Source organism: Lolium rigidum, chromosome 3, assembly GCF_022539505.1.
Source record: "Lolium rigidum isolate FL_2022 chromosome 3, APGP_CSIRO_Lrig_0.1, whole genome shotgun sequence".
NCBI classification, from domain to species: domain Eukaryota; kingdom Viridiplantae; phylum Streptophyta; class Magnoliopsida; order Poales; family Poaceae; genus Lolium; species Lolium rigidum.
Window position 1 is genome coordinate 322,104,570 of NC_061510.1, and position 19,801 is coordinate 322,124,370.

Genomic DNA, 19,801 nt, shown 5'->3' on the forward strand with positions numbered 1-19,801 from the left:
CAACCCATGGAGCTAGTACAACACCAAGCTAGCCTCCATGGATGCACTTCTTCCAACGTCCCACAATAGGAACCCTAACACCAAGGTCCACTAAGGAATAGCATGTATTGGTGAAATCTCTCTTGGTAGAACTATAGATCGGGGTCTCCTCCACCACTCCTCAAAATTTGGGCAAGATTGGTTGGATGGTTGGGGAGATCCTCAAGGATTAAGCTCAGCAACAATGAAGGAGAGAGAGAGGAGAGATAAAATCGTGTTGGGGAAGAAGGAGCCCTTAAATAGGCTCCGCCAAATCCAACCGTTATGTCCAGTTTTTGCCTAAGCGGTACTACCGCTCTGAGTTCAAAATCCCCCAGATCTGGTCCACATGGACGCAGAGCGGTACTACCGCTCGCGGTACCGCTCGAGGTACCGCAACAGGGTCCAAACCTTACTAGACTCGAAGCGGTACCGGAGCGGTACCAGAGCGGTACTGCCGTAACTAGTTACGGTACTTGAGCAGTACCGTGGGCGGTACTACCGCTTGCAAGCGGTACTACCGCTCAAGGTACCGTAAAGGTACCGTAACTTGTTCCGTGGGACAATCTCGTGTGCAATCCTCAGAGCGGTACCGTGGGGCGGTACCTATAGAGGTAGCGGTACTACCGCTACAGGTACCGGTAGTATCGGCCTGGCTAAAACAGGTTGTCTCCCCTTTTTCTCTCCAGCCATGTCACCTCGCGATACACACACAAAACCAGAAAACCTATCAACTACGCTTCAGTCTTCCGATCTTGACGTGTCCAGCGAGGTCACCGTGCACTTGCAAATCTAACAATGCTACTCATGGCACACGGTGAAATTACTCAAGTGTTGTCATCAAACACACAAAACTTGGGGTTTAAACTTTGCTCTTACAATCTCCCCCTTTTTGGTGTTTGATGACAACACAAGACTTTACAATAACATATGATATTATGATGAGATACTTAGATTTGCAAAAACTCGATGGATCTCCCCCTACACATGTGCATATCATGAATATGTATTTGAATACAAATACACATGTTCTAGAGACATCAATCCCCCTAGTTTCTACAAACCAAGCACATATGCAACATGGATAAATGACATGTTCAAATAGCATATGCACAATATGGAGGCAACATAAGATCATGCAAGGAGATTTGGGTGAAGTTATCATACCATAGCCTTGAGAATACCCAAACTCACCATAAGATGCCTCCAAAGGATTGTTGATGTAGCCACACAAAAAGATAAGCAACTAGAACCAAAGGGCTACAAACAACAAAGGTCCCCATCCACATAGGAACTTCTCCCCCTTTGGCATCGGAACACCAAAAAGGAGGGTAAAGAAACTAGAAGGATGGAGAAAAAGAACATACACCCAAGCTTGCAAAAACCAAAAAGGAAAACAAGCTTGAATGAGGTTCTCCAAAAACACGAAGAAAAAGAAAGAAGAAGAAGGACAAAAAAAGTCACAAAGAAACACAAAGAACCGAAAAACCCCTCAAAGAGGAGGTTGGTGGCCGAAGCCACCGTGTAAGAGTGTAGTAGTGTGAGGTCGCGTAGATGTATCTAGGACTCACGGACTACAACTCAACATGAAGCTCATAAGTCACTCAATTGACGAATAACATATGTTTTGGATTTCTTTATGCATTATGGGGGGAGGGATAGCTCAATAGATTCCGCACTCCCCTATTTTCATGCGTGCCTTTCAACTAGATATAAAGGTTAGGAGTGGTATGTGCGCACGACGGTCAAGCAAAGTTCGATGGATCAATGATATTTAGCTCATGCCTCAACTCAATGAAACACTTCTCATCCAAGGGGTTTGTGAAGATGTCCGCCAATTGCTCCTTGGTGCCAATGTAGGATAGTACAATATCTCCGCGAGCAATGTGATCCCGGATGAAGTGGTTCCTTATCTCAATGTGCTTCGTCTTGCCATGAAGAACCGGATTGTAGGCGATCTTGATTGCACTCTCATTGTCACACAAAAGAGGCACCTTGCTATACTCGAGTCCATAATCCCGCAAGGTTTGCCTCATCCACAAGATTTGAGCACAACTACTCACCTCGGCAATATACTCGGCTTCCGCGGTGGAGACGGAGACACAATTTTGCTTCTTCGAGGACCAACACACCAAGGATCTTCCAAGAAAGTGACAAGCTCCGGATGTAGACTTCCTATCAACCTTGTCGCCCGCCCAATCGGAGTCGGTGAAGCCAACCAAAGCAAAGTCCGTGTCCCTTGGGTACCATAGTCCGAAGTGTGGGGTATCAACTAAATATCGAAAGATCCTTTTGACCACCACAACGTGGCTTTCCTTCGGGCTTGCTTGAAACCGTGCACACATACCAACGCTTAACATTATATCCGGGCGAGAGGCACACAGGTAAAGAAGCGAACCTATCATCGAACGGTAGAGCTTGGGATCCACCGCCTTGCCGGTCTCGTCAAGAGAGAGTTGACACTTGAGATGCATTGGAGTTCCAATCCCCTTGGCGTCCTTCATGTCGAAGCGCTTGAGCATGTCTTGGAGATACTTTGCTTGATTGCTGAAGGTGCCTTGTCCCATTTGCTTGATCTCAAACCCGAGGAAGTACTTGAGTTCACCCATCATTGGCATCTCAAACCTATTTGTCATCAACATAGCAAACTCATCATTGAATTTTGTGTTAGTCGAGCCAAATATGATGTCATCGACATAGAGTTGGCATATGAAAAGCTCCCCATTGACTTTCTTAGTAAAAAGAGTGGGATCGATTTTCCCCACTTCGAAACCACGATCTTCAAGCAACTCCTTTAGATGCTCATACCAAGCTCTAGGAGCTTGCTTGAGTCCATATAGGGCCTTTTTGAGCTTGAAGACATGGTCCGGGAAATGGGAGTCCCCAAATCCCGGGGGTTGCTTCACATACACCTCCCCATGTAGAGGACCATTAAGAAAAGCACTCTTAACATCCATTTGTTGCAACTTGAAGCCATGATGAGAGGAAAAGGCCAAAAGGATACGGATGGACTCAAGCCTTGCAACGGGTGCAAAGGTTTCACCAAAGTCCACGCCTTCAACTTGAGAATAGCCTTGTGCCACCAATCTTGCTTTGTTGCGGATGACCATGCCATGTTCATCTTGCTTGTTCTTGAAGACCCATTTGGTGCCGATAACATTGCGGCAATGATCGGGTCGCTTCATGAGAGTCCACACATCATTCCTCTTGAAGTTGTTGAGTTCTTCCTGCATTGCATTCAACCAATCGAGATCTTCAAGAGCATCATTAACTTTGAGTGGTTCCACCATAGAGACAAAGGCGTGGTGCTCACAAAAGTTTGTTAGTTGCCTCCGGGTGGTTACTTTGCTCTTTAGATCACCAATGACATTACTCAAAGAATGGGACTTGAGGCGCAAGTGTCTTGCAATAGGATCTTCACGACGAGTAACGGCTAGAGGAGAAGATTCTTGTGGGTCCTCTTGGCTTTCATCACGGTTTAGGTCCTCGCCTTGACCTTCATTGTTGTTGAAGTGGGCATCATCATCATGAGATCCGGATGACTCGGGGGTACTAGGAATGGTATTATCCATAAAGATCATCCCCGGGACATTCGGAGAAGAACTTGAAGCTTGGCCTTGGTCACTTGATGTCGGTTGTTGTTGTAGATGAGCTTGTGGTGAATGTTGTTCTTGAACTTGCGGTAGATGTTGTTCTTGAGCTTGTTGAGGTGAGCTTGTACTTGATTGTTGTGGTAGATGTTGAGGTTGAACTTGAGGTTGTGGTAGAGGTTGGCTTGCATTTGTAAGATCAACGGAAGAAGCTTGGCCTTGTGGTGTAGATGGCTCCACTTGGGTGGAACTTGGTCCTTCCCCGGTACTCATAGAAGGTAGCTCTTGAGGTCGGCGAATGCCAACACCCATCCTTCCTATGGCATCCGGGGGAATTGCATCTCCTTTCTCACAAGAAGCACTTCGCTCCTCCAAAGACCTATCATCTTCATCGAATGTCACGTCACAAGATTCTACAACCCGCCCATTTGACTTGTTGAAGACTCTATAGGCGTGAGAATCCATAGCATAGCCAACGAAATATCCTTCTTGAGCTCTTGAATCAAACTTAGATAGGCGTGTGTCTTTGACAAGCACATAGCATTTGCATCCGAAGACCTTGAAGTATGACACATTTGGCTTGTTGCCGGTGAGGATCTCATATGGTGTCTTCTCAATACCTTTGCGAAAGTAGAGACGATTAGTAGCGTGGCATGCGGTAGAGATAGCTTCCGCCCAAAAATTGTAGTTAGACTTGTATTCCATCATCATGGTTCGAGCGGCTTTGATCAAGGTTCGATTCTTCCTTTCGGCGACCCCATTTTGTTGGGGAGTATATGTCGTGGAGTATTGGTGTTGGATTCCTTCTTCGCCGAGGAAGTCGTCCAAGGTGTAGTTCTTGAACTCCGTTCCATTGTCGCTCCTTATTGTGAGGATCTTGTTGTCGTACTTGCGTTGAACTTGATTGGCAAACTCCATCATGGTCCGTTGAGTCTCACTCTTGTACTTGAAGAAGAATACCCAACAATAGCGTGAATAGTCATCAACAATGACGAGGCAATACTTCTTTCCTCCAAGACTTTCATGAGACGGTGGACCGAAGAGATCAACATGTAGGAGCTCCAAGCATCTTGTGGTAGAGAAAATAGTCTTGGCCTTGTGAGGAGCTCCATGCATTTTTCCTTGTACGCAAGCCCTACAAACACGATCTTTGCAAAAAGAGACAACTTCTTTTAGTTCGAGAATGTGGCCACCCTTGTGGAGACTTTGCAAAGTCCTCATGTTGACATGGGCTAGTCGGCGATGCCATAACCAACCCTTGTCACCTTTGGCGAATAGGCAAAGAGCGGAAGATGTTGTCTTTCCGGAGAAATCGACAACATACAATCCGTTCTCTACATATCCAACAAAAGCTACATTGAGTGTCTTGATCCACAAGAGGACCACCATATGTTCATCAAAGAATGTGCATAGACCCATACGAGCAATTTGATGAACGGAGAGTAAATTGTAACCAAGGGTCTCGACAAGGAGGACATTCACAAGTGAGATGTCGGGTGTTACCACCACCTTGCCAAGACCCAATACCTTAGAGCACGTGTTGTCGCCATATGATACGGTAGAGTGAGAAGGCTCGAGGTCGACAAAAATATTCTTGCTTCCGGTCATATGACTTTTGGCTCCACTATCAACCACCCACTTAGCGCCACCGGAAGCATAGTCCTACAAGGAATCAAGTCTTGGATTTAGGTACCCATTTTTCAATGGGTCCTAGCATGTTAGTAACAAGGGGTTTGGGAACCCAAATAGTCCAATCAACATTGTCCTCTTGAGGACCAATAAAGCGAGCACGAATATGTCCATAGTAATCAACAAAAAGAACATGAGAAGGGTTGTTAGAGCCGGCAAAACCCGTCGAGGCGGAGTTGGGTACTCCATCCTTTCTTGAGCTAGCATCACTCTCCTCAAGGTTGATCTCCATGTTCTCCTTGTTCTTCTTCTTCTTGGTCCTCTTATTCCTCTTCCTCTTTGGCTTGGTGGCCACTCCTCCTTCATTGCAAGAGCCCTCTTCGGCTCCATCTTTGGCTCCAATGACTCCTTCCAAGTACTTGGTTTGAACTTGAAGTCTATCAATTTTGGCCTTCAAACGATTGACTTCATCTTCATGTTCCGGGTGTGGATGACAAATATCAAACACTTGTACTTCCTTTTCCTTGTTCACCCGGAAATGTTCCATCAAAGTTTCTTCTTGGAGAGAGTTCATCTTCATGAGAATACACTTGTCACTCTCCAACTTGGCAATGTCACTTTCCTGAATGCAACACGCACGGTCCTTGCTCAAAGGAAAATACTCCTTCAATGCTTCCTCTTGCATGGTATTGACCTCCATGAGCTTGGCTTCCCTTCTCTTCAAGGCGGCTATTTCTTCCTCATGATCACAACAAGTGTCCTTCTCCTTGCTCATGCGGAGAGATTCCACCAAAGACTCTTCTTGCTTGCTACTCAAACTCAATAGCTTGGCCTTGGTGGTCTCAAGAGCGGCAATTTCTTCTTCATGGTTGCAACATGAGGTCTTCTCTTTGCACAAGCGGTAATATTCATCCAAGGCTTCTTCTTGAAGAGCATTGACCTCCAAGAGAAGAGCATTGTGCTTCCTCAAGGAAGCAACTTGATCAACAAGCTCGTCATGGCAAGAATTGGGGTCTTCATCATCTTTCTCTTTGTTGGCTTCCTCAAGAGAGAGCATCTTCTTTTTGAGCTCACCAATCAAATCAAGAGCATGGTCTCGATCCTTGGTGAGTCGAGCAACAATAGCCTTGTTGGAGTCTTCAAGGAAGATGACACTAGCTTCAAGAGACATGCGCAGATTTCGTTCATCTTCAAGCTCTTCTTTGAGAGAGGCAATCTCATTTGCCGCTTCCCTTTCCAACCTCTCCTTCTCCTCTATAAGGTCTTGTGCCGCACCTAGTTGACTCAAGAGAGCCCCAACATGAGTCTTGGTATCCCCTTGCATGTTAGTGAGAAAAGAATCCAAACCCATAATCTCACGTTTAACGGTGAGACTAGTGGCATCATCAATATATAAGGCATTAGTCGAGGATGATGGTTTGGAGGGGGATTTTACCTCCGTGGATACCTTTGCCATAAGGCAACGAGCATTGTTGGTGACGAGGTTCTCGTTGGGAGAGTCAAAGAGGGAGATAGAGGGAGTGGTAATGGCGATGGCGGCCACTCCCTCTCCTTCCTTGTTGGAGCTCTTGTCCCCACGTTCTTCATCCTCATCGGAGGAGTACTCTTCTCGAATGATGAAGGCTATAGGCTTCTTGGTGTAGGATACCTTGTCGTCATCGGACTTGGGGGAGAACTTGGAGAATCCTTTGGAGAGTGACTTGAACTTTTCCTTGCGGATAAGCCTTCCACCATGATCTTCTCTTCTCTCAAACATACAATCCGCGACAAAATGATTCTTGTCGCCACAATTGTAGCATGTTCTTCCCTTTTGCCCCTCCCTTGGGCTCTTGGAGAAACTTCTTGGAGAATCACGTGATCTTCTTGGTCTTGTGCTTCGGGACTTGTTTCCATCCCAAAATTTCTTGGCGGCGAGAGCCATGTGCTCATGATAATTGATCTTGAGATCATCCGGTCCCCACTCAACGGGATCCCCATCGCTTTCACTAGCCTCATGTACCCTCATCTTCAATGCAAGGTTGAGCTTGCGGGAGTTGTGGGCGCGAGCAACAAGATCCTCTGCATTCTTCTTGGAGATGTCCAAAGCGATGACTTCGCTAAGAACTTCATCGGATGTCATAGCACGGAAGGAGGCATTTTGGCGGATGGCCGTCAACTTCACTTCCTCATAAGGGAGGAGAGCGTTGTAGAACTTGTGCTTGATCCAATGATCATCCACAAACGTTGCTCCAAGATCTTGCATTTGCACGGCAAGAGCGATGAGGCCCCGATACATTTCTTCGGGGGACTCTCCTTCAATCATGACAAAGTTGTCGGACATATTGTTCACTTCATCAAAATGAGAGCTTTGGATGCTTGCATTTCCGAGGAAGAGCTTCTCAAGTTTATCCCATGCTTCCTTGGCGGTCTTGAGCGAGCGGATATGAGCACGGTCCTTGGGCGTGATGGCCATGTGAATCATTTTGATGGCGGTGGCGTTGAGTTGGTCATCCACCACTTCTCTTCTTGTCAAGCTCTTTGGGTCTCGTGGTGAATAGCCCTCCTCGATGATACGCCAAAGCTCGGTAGATGCGCTGCGCACATGAGAACGCATTAAGAATTGCCAATTTTCAAAGTTGTTTGCCTCAAGTAACGGTGGTGAACCATGCGACAAGATATGTGGCATAGGTATTGGAACATTTACGGTGTAATCATTTGGTGGTGGCACCTCATGATTACCCCTAGACATTCCGCAACCGGTGTCTCATCCTTCCCCTTTGTTGAAGTGCCGGTCTCCCCAAGCCCTTCTTTTGTGGATCTTTTGTCGCTTGCGCGAGAAAATCAACAAGAGGAAAGGGGTTAGCTTTTGGTGCGGGATCCTCGGCACTTGCTTTAGGATCAACAATAGGGTTCGGTTTTTGAGCAACCAACTCCATCATCATCGCCTTCATTTGGTTAACGATGGATGACTCCAATTTCTTGAGGTCATCCAAGGTAGCCGTTGTGGTATCGACGGGAGATGATGGAGCGGGTGGCACAAGGGAAGGTGACCCATTCTCCACACCCGCATCTTGTTCGGCCATTTCTTAGGCGGTAAAGCCCGAGCAAGAAAACCTTGCTCTGATACCACTTGAATGGATCGTACCGAACAAGAGGGGGGGTGAATGGCGCTACGACAAGTTTTAGTCTTTTTCAATTTTTAGTGCAACGGAAGGTAAAGGTGATAACTTTAGCGATAGTGGTGATCCTACAATGATCATAGGACAAGTGCAACAAGCAAAGGAATCAACAAGATAGTAAGAGTAAGGAGCGGGACAACCGGGGGCGCGTAGACGAGGCGAGGTTTGTTTCCCGTAGTTCCTTCCACAATAGGAAGTACGTCTGCGTTGAGGAGGTGCTAGTCTCACACAAGAGACTAGGCGGCCACACCACGAAGGAAGGCCTCACCTTCTTCCTCGAGAGAGCTCCACGAAGGTGCTCCCCCTTCTCCACTAAGGCACCGGTCGAGGCGGTGATTCCTTCACAAGGTTGGGGCGAGCTCCACACCACAAGGAGGCTCCCAACAACCCATGGAGCTAGTACAACACCAAGCTAGCCTCCATGGATGCACTTCCTCCAATGTCCCACAATAGGAACCCTAACACCAAGGTCCACTAAGGAATATCATGTATTGGTGAAATCTCTCTTGGTAGAACTATAGATCGGGGTCTCCTACACCACTCCTCAAAATTTGGGCAAGATTGGTTGGATGGTTGGGGAGATCCTCAAGGATTAAGCTCAGCAACAATGGAGGGGAGAGAGAGAGGAGAGATAAAATCGTGTTGGGGAAGAAGGAGCCCTTAAATAGGCTCCTCAAAATCCAACCGTTATGTCCAGCTTTTGCCTAAGCGGTACTACCGCTTTGGGTAAGCGGTACTACCGCTCTGAGTTCGAAATCCCCCAGATCTGGTCCACGTGGACGCAGAGCGGTACTACCGCTCGCGGTACCGCAACAGGGTCCAAACCTTACTGGACTCGAAGCGGTACCGGAGCGGTACCAGAGCGGTACTGCCGTAACTAGTTACGGTACTTGAACGGTACCGTGGGCGGTACTACCGCTTGCAAGCGGTACTACCGCTCAAGGTACCGTAAAGGTACCGTAACTTGTTCTGTGGGACAATCTCGTGTGCAATCCTCAGAGCGGTACCGTGGGGCGGTACCTATAGAGGTAGCGGTACTACCGCTACGAGTACCGGTAGTACCGGCCTGGCTAAAACTGGTTTTCTCCCCTTTTTCTCTCCAGCCATGTCACCTCGCGATACACACACAAAACCAGAAAACCTATCAACTACGCTTCAGTCTTCCGATCTTGACGTGTCCAGCGAGGTCACCGTGCACTTGCAAATCTAACAATGATACTCATGGCACACGGTGAGATTACTCAAGTGTTATCATCAAACACACAAAACTTGGGGTTTAAACTTTGCTCTTACACATGGCCATAAAAAACTCGGTTAAGTGTGAACTGAGGCGATCGACTAAGTCGGGTGAATCACATATCACATATCGAGAAGAGAGTTGAGCTATTAAAGGGATAACGGAAATTCGCCTATAGCTCGACAAGGTATATCGTGAGGCAAAAAAGACTCAGACGTAAGTCGCATTGAAAAGGCATGTCGTCATGACACTATGGGACTTGGGAGTCGGCACATTATGCTAGGAATTGTTGGATCGTTTTGTTCGTGTCTCAAGCCGTAAGATTGCCAAGTGCCTCATAAACTCCACTCGGCAACGAGAGTCTGGCTAAATACAACCCTATTATATCGTGTACGATCTCATCTCACAACCTAGGAAAAGATAGTTTATAGACAACCGTTACTTCAACTGTTTTCCTAAACTTAGAGATAGCGGTTTTTATCATGTGTTTTTGCCACCTAAGAGAGATTTCTTTTTTTACTTTTTTTTTGCAAGCGTGTATTTTCATTACCCCCGAAAGAATGATGGCACCATTGCTGTGATACAATCATGTTTCTAATTGGAAGAGACTTCCATCTAGTTATTAGCATACTAAAGTTCGGAATGGAGAATACTCTGGTGTACGTTTCTGAACCTTTATCACCTGATTTGATTATGCGAGTTTGCAGCCTAACTCCCCGTAGACTTAGTGGAGTCGAGAAAACCCCATCTTGCGTGTCTTCATGTCTATTTGTTACGAATTTCTCATCGTTACTAGTTATGTCTATAACGTTGGTCCTATAATGCCACAGTTTCATATAGCACATCACAAGATATATATGATTTTATAAAATAAGGAACAAAGTTTTCTCTACTGCTCATATCCAGCGACACGTTTTCTTGCCCACGGTATGGGTTGCATGCGAACTATCATTTTTCCCTTTGAACTAGAATGCTAAAAGTATATCTGACTTCTCCTTTTATAATTTGGGATAGAGATTGTACACAATAGGTTTATGTAAACAATTTATTTATCCGTTGGCCACTATCATTTATTTGTACTAAACTTTTTCATTTTTTGCAATTAGTTTTTTTCTTCATTTTTATATAAATTATGTAATCTGCATCTAAAGATAAATTATCTTGATTTTCACACCGACCCTGCAAGCTTCAATTGCAATAGATGTGAAGCATATAGTTATGAATGAAATGGTATTAGTTGGTTAGTTTTTACACATATTGGTTGTTAAAAATGTTTTGCTAAAACGAATTCTTCTTGATTGGATAAATCTATGAATGATAATGTCACATGTATTCAAAAATTAATTTGTGCCGCTCAAATGAGAATTGGGAATATATGTATGTGTTTGTGCTTATTTTACTTTATAAATATATCACGCCTTGTAGTTTTGAAGCTAGTAGAGGTATCTAGAAATGATTGGCTATTTGAGATGTAAGTAAGCAAAAGAGATAAAAATCAATACCCTAAACAGAAATCCTAGAATATAGTGTGTATATGTTAGGGTTTTGTCCCCATATTGTTACATTGTGTTGCTACTAGTATTCTATGGCTCAAGGTCGTATAGCTATGTAGTTCTTATTTAGTTATGTGGGCAACACTTGCAAATTAAATTCATGCGGAGCAAGTTACGTAAGTTATACCACAACATTCCATTTCTTGTGGATGAACCATTATAGCAACCTCAAATCCTTATTATACCGGTTAGCGGTAGAGAAACTTTCTGTCCCAATACACCAGGAGGACCGAAATCATACACCACGGTAACTTGAGATGAAAGACAAAGGTACAAAGGAACATATGCGACCCCTTTAGCATGTTTGACAAGTTCGATGATTGTAGTTGCATTTCACTCAAACAATAAATTAAATCTGCCGATATATCAATAAATTGTGGATCAAATATGGATATCTCATTTACTTCATTCCAAATGGCTAATAAATTGTTAATATTATCATCTTACCATCAATCACTAAAAATGGTGTAATTTTGTTGGAATGAATTATACCGTCTTCTTTCCTCCTGGCCCACCATTGCCCTTGCCCCATTGTCCTCCATGACCAAGACTTTTGCCCAGTCCAAAGATTTCCTCGGACCAGCTGGAGATTTTGCACCCCCCCCTTCTTCACTGGGCTCGTTACTTCTTCTTCCCCTTCAACCTTGACCTTTCCATTAGCCGCCTCCGACTTGTTTGAGTCTTCCTTCCTCCAAGAAAGGTTGTTGCTGCCTGCCGTACCTCGCCGCTCCCCAAAGCCAAAGGAGCGCCCGCCACTGCCACTTCCTCCTCCACTGCTCCACTTTTTCTTCTCCCCACTATTTTGTTTCTTCGGAATATAAGCGCGCAGCCAGCTCCCGAACTGATTTTCCTCCCCCTTTGTTGTTGGTAGCAGACATCTTTGGTACTCATGCCCGATGACCCCGCAAATGTAGCAAAACTCTGGGAGAAATTCGTACTCAAAGGGACACCATTTGCTCCTACCATCTTCCCCCACTTGGATCATCATCCCTCTCATAAGAGGTTTTGTAATATCAATTCTTACTTTGATTCTCAGCACCTCCCCCGAAGCAAAATCATCCTCTCCTACATCAGCCTCCATCCATTCTCCTATTTTCTCTCCTATCATCTCCCCTGTGGCCTTATTCATCTTCCCTAGAGGCAGCTTCAGGACCCGGATCCAAATGGGTATGGCAGAGAAAGCATACTCTTCAACCGATTTTGCAGGATCATACTCTTCCACTACAACTAGATCATTACCAAACTTCCAGGGGCCACAATCGAGCGCCTTCTTTTTACCTGAGTTCTGCAGGAGTGTTATCATGAAGGTGTTCTCCCCGATCTTCTTGCATTTGATCCCCCGAATCGGGCACCAGATTGGTCCCAATGCTTGCTTGAGGCCCTCCGTCGGCACTAGCTTCTCCGCCAGCACCTTCACCACCACCTTTGGCTCCGCCGCCATCTTCCATGCTCCATCCGCCACCTCCATCTGTTGCTCCTCGATCCGCAGCCCTGCCCTAGGTTCCGCAGCATTGCTTCCATCTTCTCCATCCTCGCACTCCCAGTCGCCGCCACCTCCACCGCCGCCGTCCAGCAAAACGCTGAGCCTAGACCTAGATTTTTACGACCGCGAGCACAGTTACCCGCAGAAGGATGTGATGTGGTGGGATCTGGGGATTAGAGTGGGAAGCTCATGGCCGCGAGCACGGATTTGTCTACGAATGGGAGAAAGGGGACGGGGGCTAGGAGGGATTTGGGGAGCTCGTGTTTCGCCTCGCTTCCGCCCTTCGAGAGAGCACCAGCCGTCACTCCTGGGACGGACGGGAATTCTCAAACGACGAGACTAGATCTCCAGCATTGATGACGTGGAAGCAGGAAAGGAGGGGGGTGAAACTTCCGTCCCACCAAAATGAGATGAGTAGTGTGGGTCGCACTTGGGTTGGCCACAAAGACGGTTTACGTAGGGGTCGGGGTAGATTTTTTCCCTCCCATACTAACTTTTAGGGCGACATGTTTTTAAGGAATCTGATCGGCACCATTTTTCTTTTGATGGAAACTGAAAATTAGCGGTTATTTTACCGTTTGCGCTTTTCTAAAATTGGCCAAGTCCTTTAAAAAACGGCTACCTTGCGGTAGGTTGCGAAATGACGAGAGTACCCCGGGAGGCCGCATGTGACCCAGCTCACATGTGCAACAGTAGTAGCACGCGAGGACGGACGGACGACCTGACTACGCTTTGTTTGCCGAGTGGGTGCTGCAACAGGTCCATCCCATCTCCTCCTGTATGGAGACCGCGCTGCTTTTTTCGGGATCCTGTATGTATTGCGACCGGACCTGTATCATTTGACTACGTGAGGAACCGGGCGTCTCGTCTCATACGGAGTGCCGTGCCGTGGCACCGCGGCCGTGACGCGAACCGGCAATCCGGCGCGGCGGCACCACCACCCGCTGTCCGGCTTCTCGGGACCAATTGTTCTCGGGCCCCCGGAAAGCACTTGCGGTCTCGCCCCGCAGCCACTGCTTCGGCTTTGCGGTGCCGCTGGAGCTGCTCCTGTTGTGGGAGCTGTTAAGCTTCCTGCAGTAGTCACTTGAACCAAAAGTCCGAACTGATGGAAATGGCTAGGCAATCTACTTTATACACTTCACAACACCCTCACTCGCGTGTGACGGGAGAAGAGAAAGTCAACACGTGAAAGAAGAAGAGCACAGCGAAACAGCGGTGGCTAAAGAGGGGGGCAACAACAATTTTTAGGCTTAATTGTGAAAACCATGTAAGAGGGGAGGAACAACAATTTTTAGGCTTAATTGCGAAAACCAGGATTTCAACTCGAGACTTGGGGCTCTGATACCATGTTAAGCTTCATGCACTAGCCACTTGAACCAAAAGTCCGAACTAATGGAAAGAGCTAGGCAATCTACTTTATACACTTCACAACAGGAGCGTTCCTATCGGTAGGGATCACATGGCTTGGCTTGGCCGCACGGGCCACGCAAAGCCGCCCCATTGGATAGATGACACTCACACAGTCACATGACCTACCCGACAGACAGGGGCTATGGATGGAGGCGGAGGAGGCGGGCCCGCGCTTCCCCAGCCCGTGGACTCCAACAAGTGCAGAGCCCAAACGTGAGCTGAACTCGCATCAGAACTCCGCGGCGATGCGCGGCACGTCGCGCACGTACAAGCCGAGCTCGCGTGGTGTCGGTGTCAGTGTCGGTGGAGCCCGTCTCTCTTGTTCTTGTAACTATTTCTTTATATTTTTTGTTTTTTGTTAGTTTTTGACTTTTTATCCTTTGGTATGTTCAATGCGGTGTTTAATTAGTGTGATTCCTACCTACTTCATTTCAGTCAAAGGCGATTATAAAATGGGAGAGAGCGCTCAAAACGTCCGCCCGCGGTTCAGAACCGGCATGTTTAAGGTGGTGTCGGTGTAAGTTTAAATATTAGTAGTATTAAGATTTACCCTAGAAAAGTAAAACTTAAATGGGATCACACTTAACACTCTTAGGCATGTTCCGTTTGCGACGATGCCTAAACCGGCATCTTATGCCAGTAGGAATTGTTGGATCGTTTCCCTTGTGTCTCGAGCCGTAAGATTTCCAAGTGCCACTCGACAGTGAGACTGGCTAAATACAAGCTTGTTATATCGTGCAGGTTTTCATCTCAAAACCTAGGAAAAACATGTTTGAACTTACTTCAACTATCCATAAACTTACAAATAGTTGTTTTTCTCATCTGTTTTTGCCACCTAGGTGAGGTTTTTTTTCCTTTGTTTTGTTTTGCAGGCATGCATATTCATTACCCCCGAAGGATTCACAGGACGTGTTGCATACGAGTGATACAATCACGTATCTAATTGGAAGAGACTTCAATCTAGCTATTAGCATACAAAAGTTTGGAATGGAGAATAATCAGGTTTAGGTTCATGAAACTATATCACCTGATTTGATTATGCTAGTTTGGGTTCTTACTCCCAGTAGACTTAATGGAGCTCAGAAAATCTAATCTTGCGTGTCTTCATGTCTATTTATTACAAATTTCTCATCGTTACTAGTTATGTCTATAACGTTGGTCATATAGTGCCACGGTTTCATATAACACATTACAAGATATATATGATTTTAGAGAGTGGATTTGGTGAGTATGGGGATACGTGAGCACCCCCTAGACACCGTTGGATTTGCTTTTAGATTCGCTCTCTGCGAGTAGATGCTCACGGCGATCAAACGCCGTGGAATCTACTTTCTGCCTCCGTGCCTTTGTGCTAGTTGTTCCGACGCGCGTGTACGGTAGTACATTGGTGCTAAACTATTCTGAGCTGCATGTGCATTCACTGTAGTATATTGCATACAAAACATTGATGCCCGCGCCGGAATCGCTCGCTGCAGTCACCTATCAACAGCTTGAAGAAGCCGGCCAGCTCAAGAGATCGTCACTCATCAGGAACCGGTGCCTTTCCAATCGCAGCTCGTCAAGCGCTGGAGGAGCTACACTGGACCAACCGCCGAACCACACCAGAGCACCGCCCGTCTCTGGCTAAAATCAAATCTCCATGGCGAACAATTCGCCAATAAGTAACCGAACCATTTCGTTCGTAGAGCAGCAGTCGTGTATAAAAGAACAACAATCATGCAAGCAATATTGGCCTAGATAAGACAATTGTCATTCAGATGTAACCAAGAAGTATCACGAACACAAATGGATTATGCAGCAAGCTGAAGGTGTTCTAGATTATAGGAGTATCATTTTCGAAGACAACAGTACAACTCTAACAGTGACACGCTAATCTACTATAGAAAGGAATTCCATCTGGAAAATCCATCACCACGAAAGAAAGAAACAATGGCAGTTGCTGGGACTGTGACAGGTTCAGACAGCGAGCGCGACTGATGCAGGGGGGTCGGCAGCCCAAACGAAGGAGCCACGGTGTGTCGCCCCCGTCCTTCTTGACGTCGACCACCAGCACCGAAGGAGCCACGGTGAAGATCTCGGCTGCCACGGCGAGCCGGCCTTTAGGCCCGCCGCGCCCCGCGCCCTCGAAGCGCACGCCCCCGGCGCCGCTTTTGGTGACACGCATCTGCCCGCCGCCACGCGCAGCGACCTCCTCGAGCCTGGAGACCACGCCTCTCGCCGGCTCCCGCGTCGCGAACAGCATGCCGCCCTCCCGCCGCCCAGTCGACGGGAACTGCTGTCGTACTACCGCGCGGTGGTCGAGCTACTTCTGAACGACGCCGGCGGCGGCCTTGGGGGGTGTTCGCTCCTCCACGCGGGCGTCCGCCCCTGCCCCAGAATCTTGGCGCGCTCTCCGAGTTCCTTCCGTGCGACGCAGGCGGCAACGACCTCGGGGGAATTGTGGACGGCAAGCACGACGAGCCCGGCTTGTCGACGGGGGCGCGGGCACCGTCGTTGCCGCTGAGCACGCATCGGGGGAGGCCGAGCGCCGCCGCGCGCGAGTGCCTTCTGCCGCCGCCGCCGCCAACGTGCACGCATCTGAGAGGCCGCGGGCCATCGAGTGCGAGGAGGAGCCTTCTGCCGCCGCCAACCCCGTCGGGGGCGCGCCGCCGAGCGCGGGGAGGAGGTTTCCGCGGCCAGAGCTATCGACAAGAACGCGTCGGAGAGGCTGCGCGCGGCTGAGCTCTGAGGGGTTCGCCGGCTAGTGCAGGGGAGGCCGCTGACGAGCACGGAGCGGACAGGCTGCCGTCGGCAAGGTAGGAGGAGTAGGGGAGGACGAGGCAGCGAGGTGAGGGAAGAAGGATTAGGACGTGGTCAAAGATTCAATACATTTTTTTCTCTTCTCTGCCGCTTTGCATCATAGGAACATGACTAATCATTGCATACCTGATCATACGCCGGCTAGACACGGCAACAGCCAATAATGTTAACGGATCAATGGATGACGTTAGACACGTGTTGATAAGCTAGGGGGTGCTCACGTATCCCCCTGATCACCGGGCTTTATTCGTATGATTTTATAAGATAGGGAACGGAATTTTATCTACTGCTAATATCCAGCTACATGTTTTCTTGCCCACGGTATGGGTTGCATGCGAATTATCATTTTCCCTTTGAACTAGAATGCTAAAAGTATATCTGACTTCTCCTTTTATAATTTGGGATAGAGATTGGACACAATAGGTTTATGTAAACAATTTATTTATCTGTTGACCACTATCATTTATTTATACTAAACTTTTTCATTTTTTGCAATTAGTTTTTTTCTTCATTTTTTTTATAAATTATGAAATCTGCATCTAAAGATGAATTATCTTGATTTTCACACCGACCCTGCAAGCTTCAATTGCAATAGATGTGAAGCATATAGTTATGAATGAAATGGTATTAGTTGGTTAGTTTTTACACATACTGGTTGCTAAAAATGTTTTGCTAAAACGAATTCTTCTTCATTGGATAAATCTATGAATGATAATGTCACATGTATTCAAAAATTAATTTGTGCCACTCAAATGAGAACTGCGAATATATGTATGTGTTTGTGCCTATTTTACTTTATAAATATATCACGCCTTATAGTTTTGAAGCTAGTAGAGGTATCTAGAAATGATTGGCTATTTGAGATGTAAGTAAACAAAAGAGATAAAAATCAATACCCTAAACAGAAATCGTAGAATATAGTGTGTATATGTTAGGGTTTTGTCCCCATATTGTTACATTGCGTTGCTACTAGTATTCTATGGCTCAAGGTCGTATAGCTATGTGTCGGTGTCGGTGTTAGTGTTGGTGGACCCCATCTCTCTTGTTCTCGTACCCATTTGTTTATGGTTGTCCTTTTTTTTGTTATAGTTTTGACTTTTATCCTTTTATATGTTCAATGCGGAGTTTAATTAGTGTGATTCCTACCTACTTCATTTCAGTCAAAGGCGATTATAAAATGGGAGAGAGCGCTCGCAACGTCCGCGGTTCAGAAACCGCATGTTCAATTAAGGTGGTGTCGGTCTATTCTACATTTTCTGTTTAAATTTTAGTATTAAGATTTATACACTAGAAAAAGTAAAACACACTACAACTAAAACATAAATGGGATCAGATTTGACAATCTACGCATGTTCGTTTCGAGACACTGCCTAAACCGGCACCTTATACCGGTAGGAGTTGTTGGATCATTTTGCTTGTGTCTTGAGCCATAATATTGTCAAGTGCCCCGTAATGAGGCTGACCAAATACAACCATGTTATATCGTGTACGATCTCATCTCTCAACCTTGGGAAAAAAATAGTTTACAGACAAACGCTTACTTCAACTATTTTCCTGAACTTAGGAGTAGTTGTTTCTATCATGTGTTTTTGCTACCTAGATGAGATTTCTTTTCTTGTTTTGTTTTGCAGCCGTGTATTTTCATTACCCCCGACCCGAAGGATTCACGGGGCGCATTGCATATAAGTGATACAATCATGTTTTTATTTATTTCAAAAGACTTCCATCTAATTATTATTAGCATACTAAAGTTTGGAATGGAGAATAAGCTGGTCTACGTTCCCCGACCTATATCACCTGATTTCATTATGCCAGTTTGTGACCTGGATCCCCGTAGTCTTAGTGGAGCTGAGAAAATCACGTCTTGCGTGTCTTCATGTCCGTTTATTACGAATTTCTCATCATTATTAGTTATATATCTCTACAATGTTGGCCCTATAATGCAACGGTTTCATATAACATATTAGATAATATAAATGATTTTAGAAAATAAAGAATGGAATTTTCTCTACTTCTTATGTCCACCTACGTGTTTTCTTGCCCACGATATGGGTTGCATGCCAACTATCATTTTCCCTTTGAACTAGAATGCTAAGAGTATCTTTGACTTCTCCTTTTATAATTTGGGTTAGAGATTTGACACAATAGATTTATGTAAACAATTTATTTATCCGTTGACCACTATCATTTATTTATAATAAACTTTTTCATTTTTTGCCATTAATTTTTTTCTTATTTTTTTATAAATTATATAAGCTGCATCTAAAGATAAGTTATGTTGATTTTAACACCGACCCTGCAAGCTTCAATTGAAATAGATGTGAAGCATATAGTTATGAATGAAATGGTATTAGTTGGTTGCTTTTTACATAGATAGGTTGTTAAAAATGTTTTGCTAAAAAAAAATCTTCTTGATTGGATAAATCTATGAATGATAATATCACATGTATTCAAAATTTTGTGCAGCTCAAGTTAGAATTGGTAATATATGTATGGTTTGTGCCTATTTTACTTTACAAATATATCATGCCAAATAGTTCTGAAGCTAGTGGATGTATCTCGAAACCATGATTGGCTATTTGAGATGTAAGTAACAAAAGAGATAAAAATCAATACCCTAAACACAAATCCTATAATATAGTGTGTATATGTTAGGGTTTTGTTCCCATATTATTGCATTGTGTTGCTACTAGTAATCTATGGCTCTTGATCGTAGTTACAAAGGTTGTATATATTTATCTGGACAACAATCAAAAATTGAAGTCATGAGCTAGTTACATAAGTTGTAGTATATCACTCCATCTGTTGTGGGCGAAACGTCACAACAACTTCATGAAATCCTTGCCGTATCGATCATTGGCAAAGGAACTTTCTGTCCCGATACACCAGGACCAGGAGCACCAAAATCATACACCACGCCAACT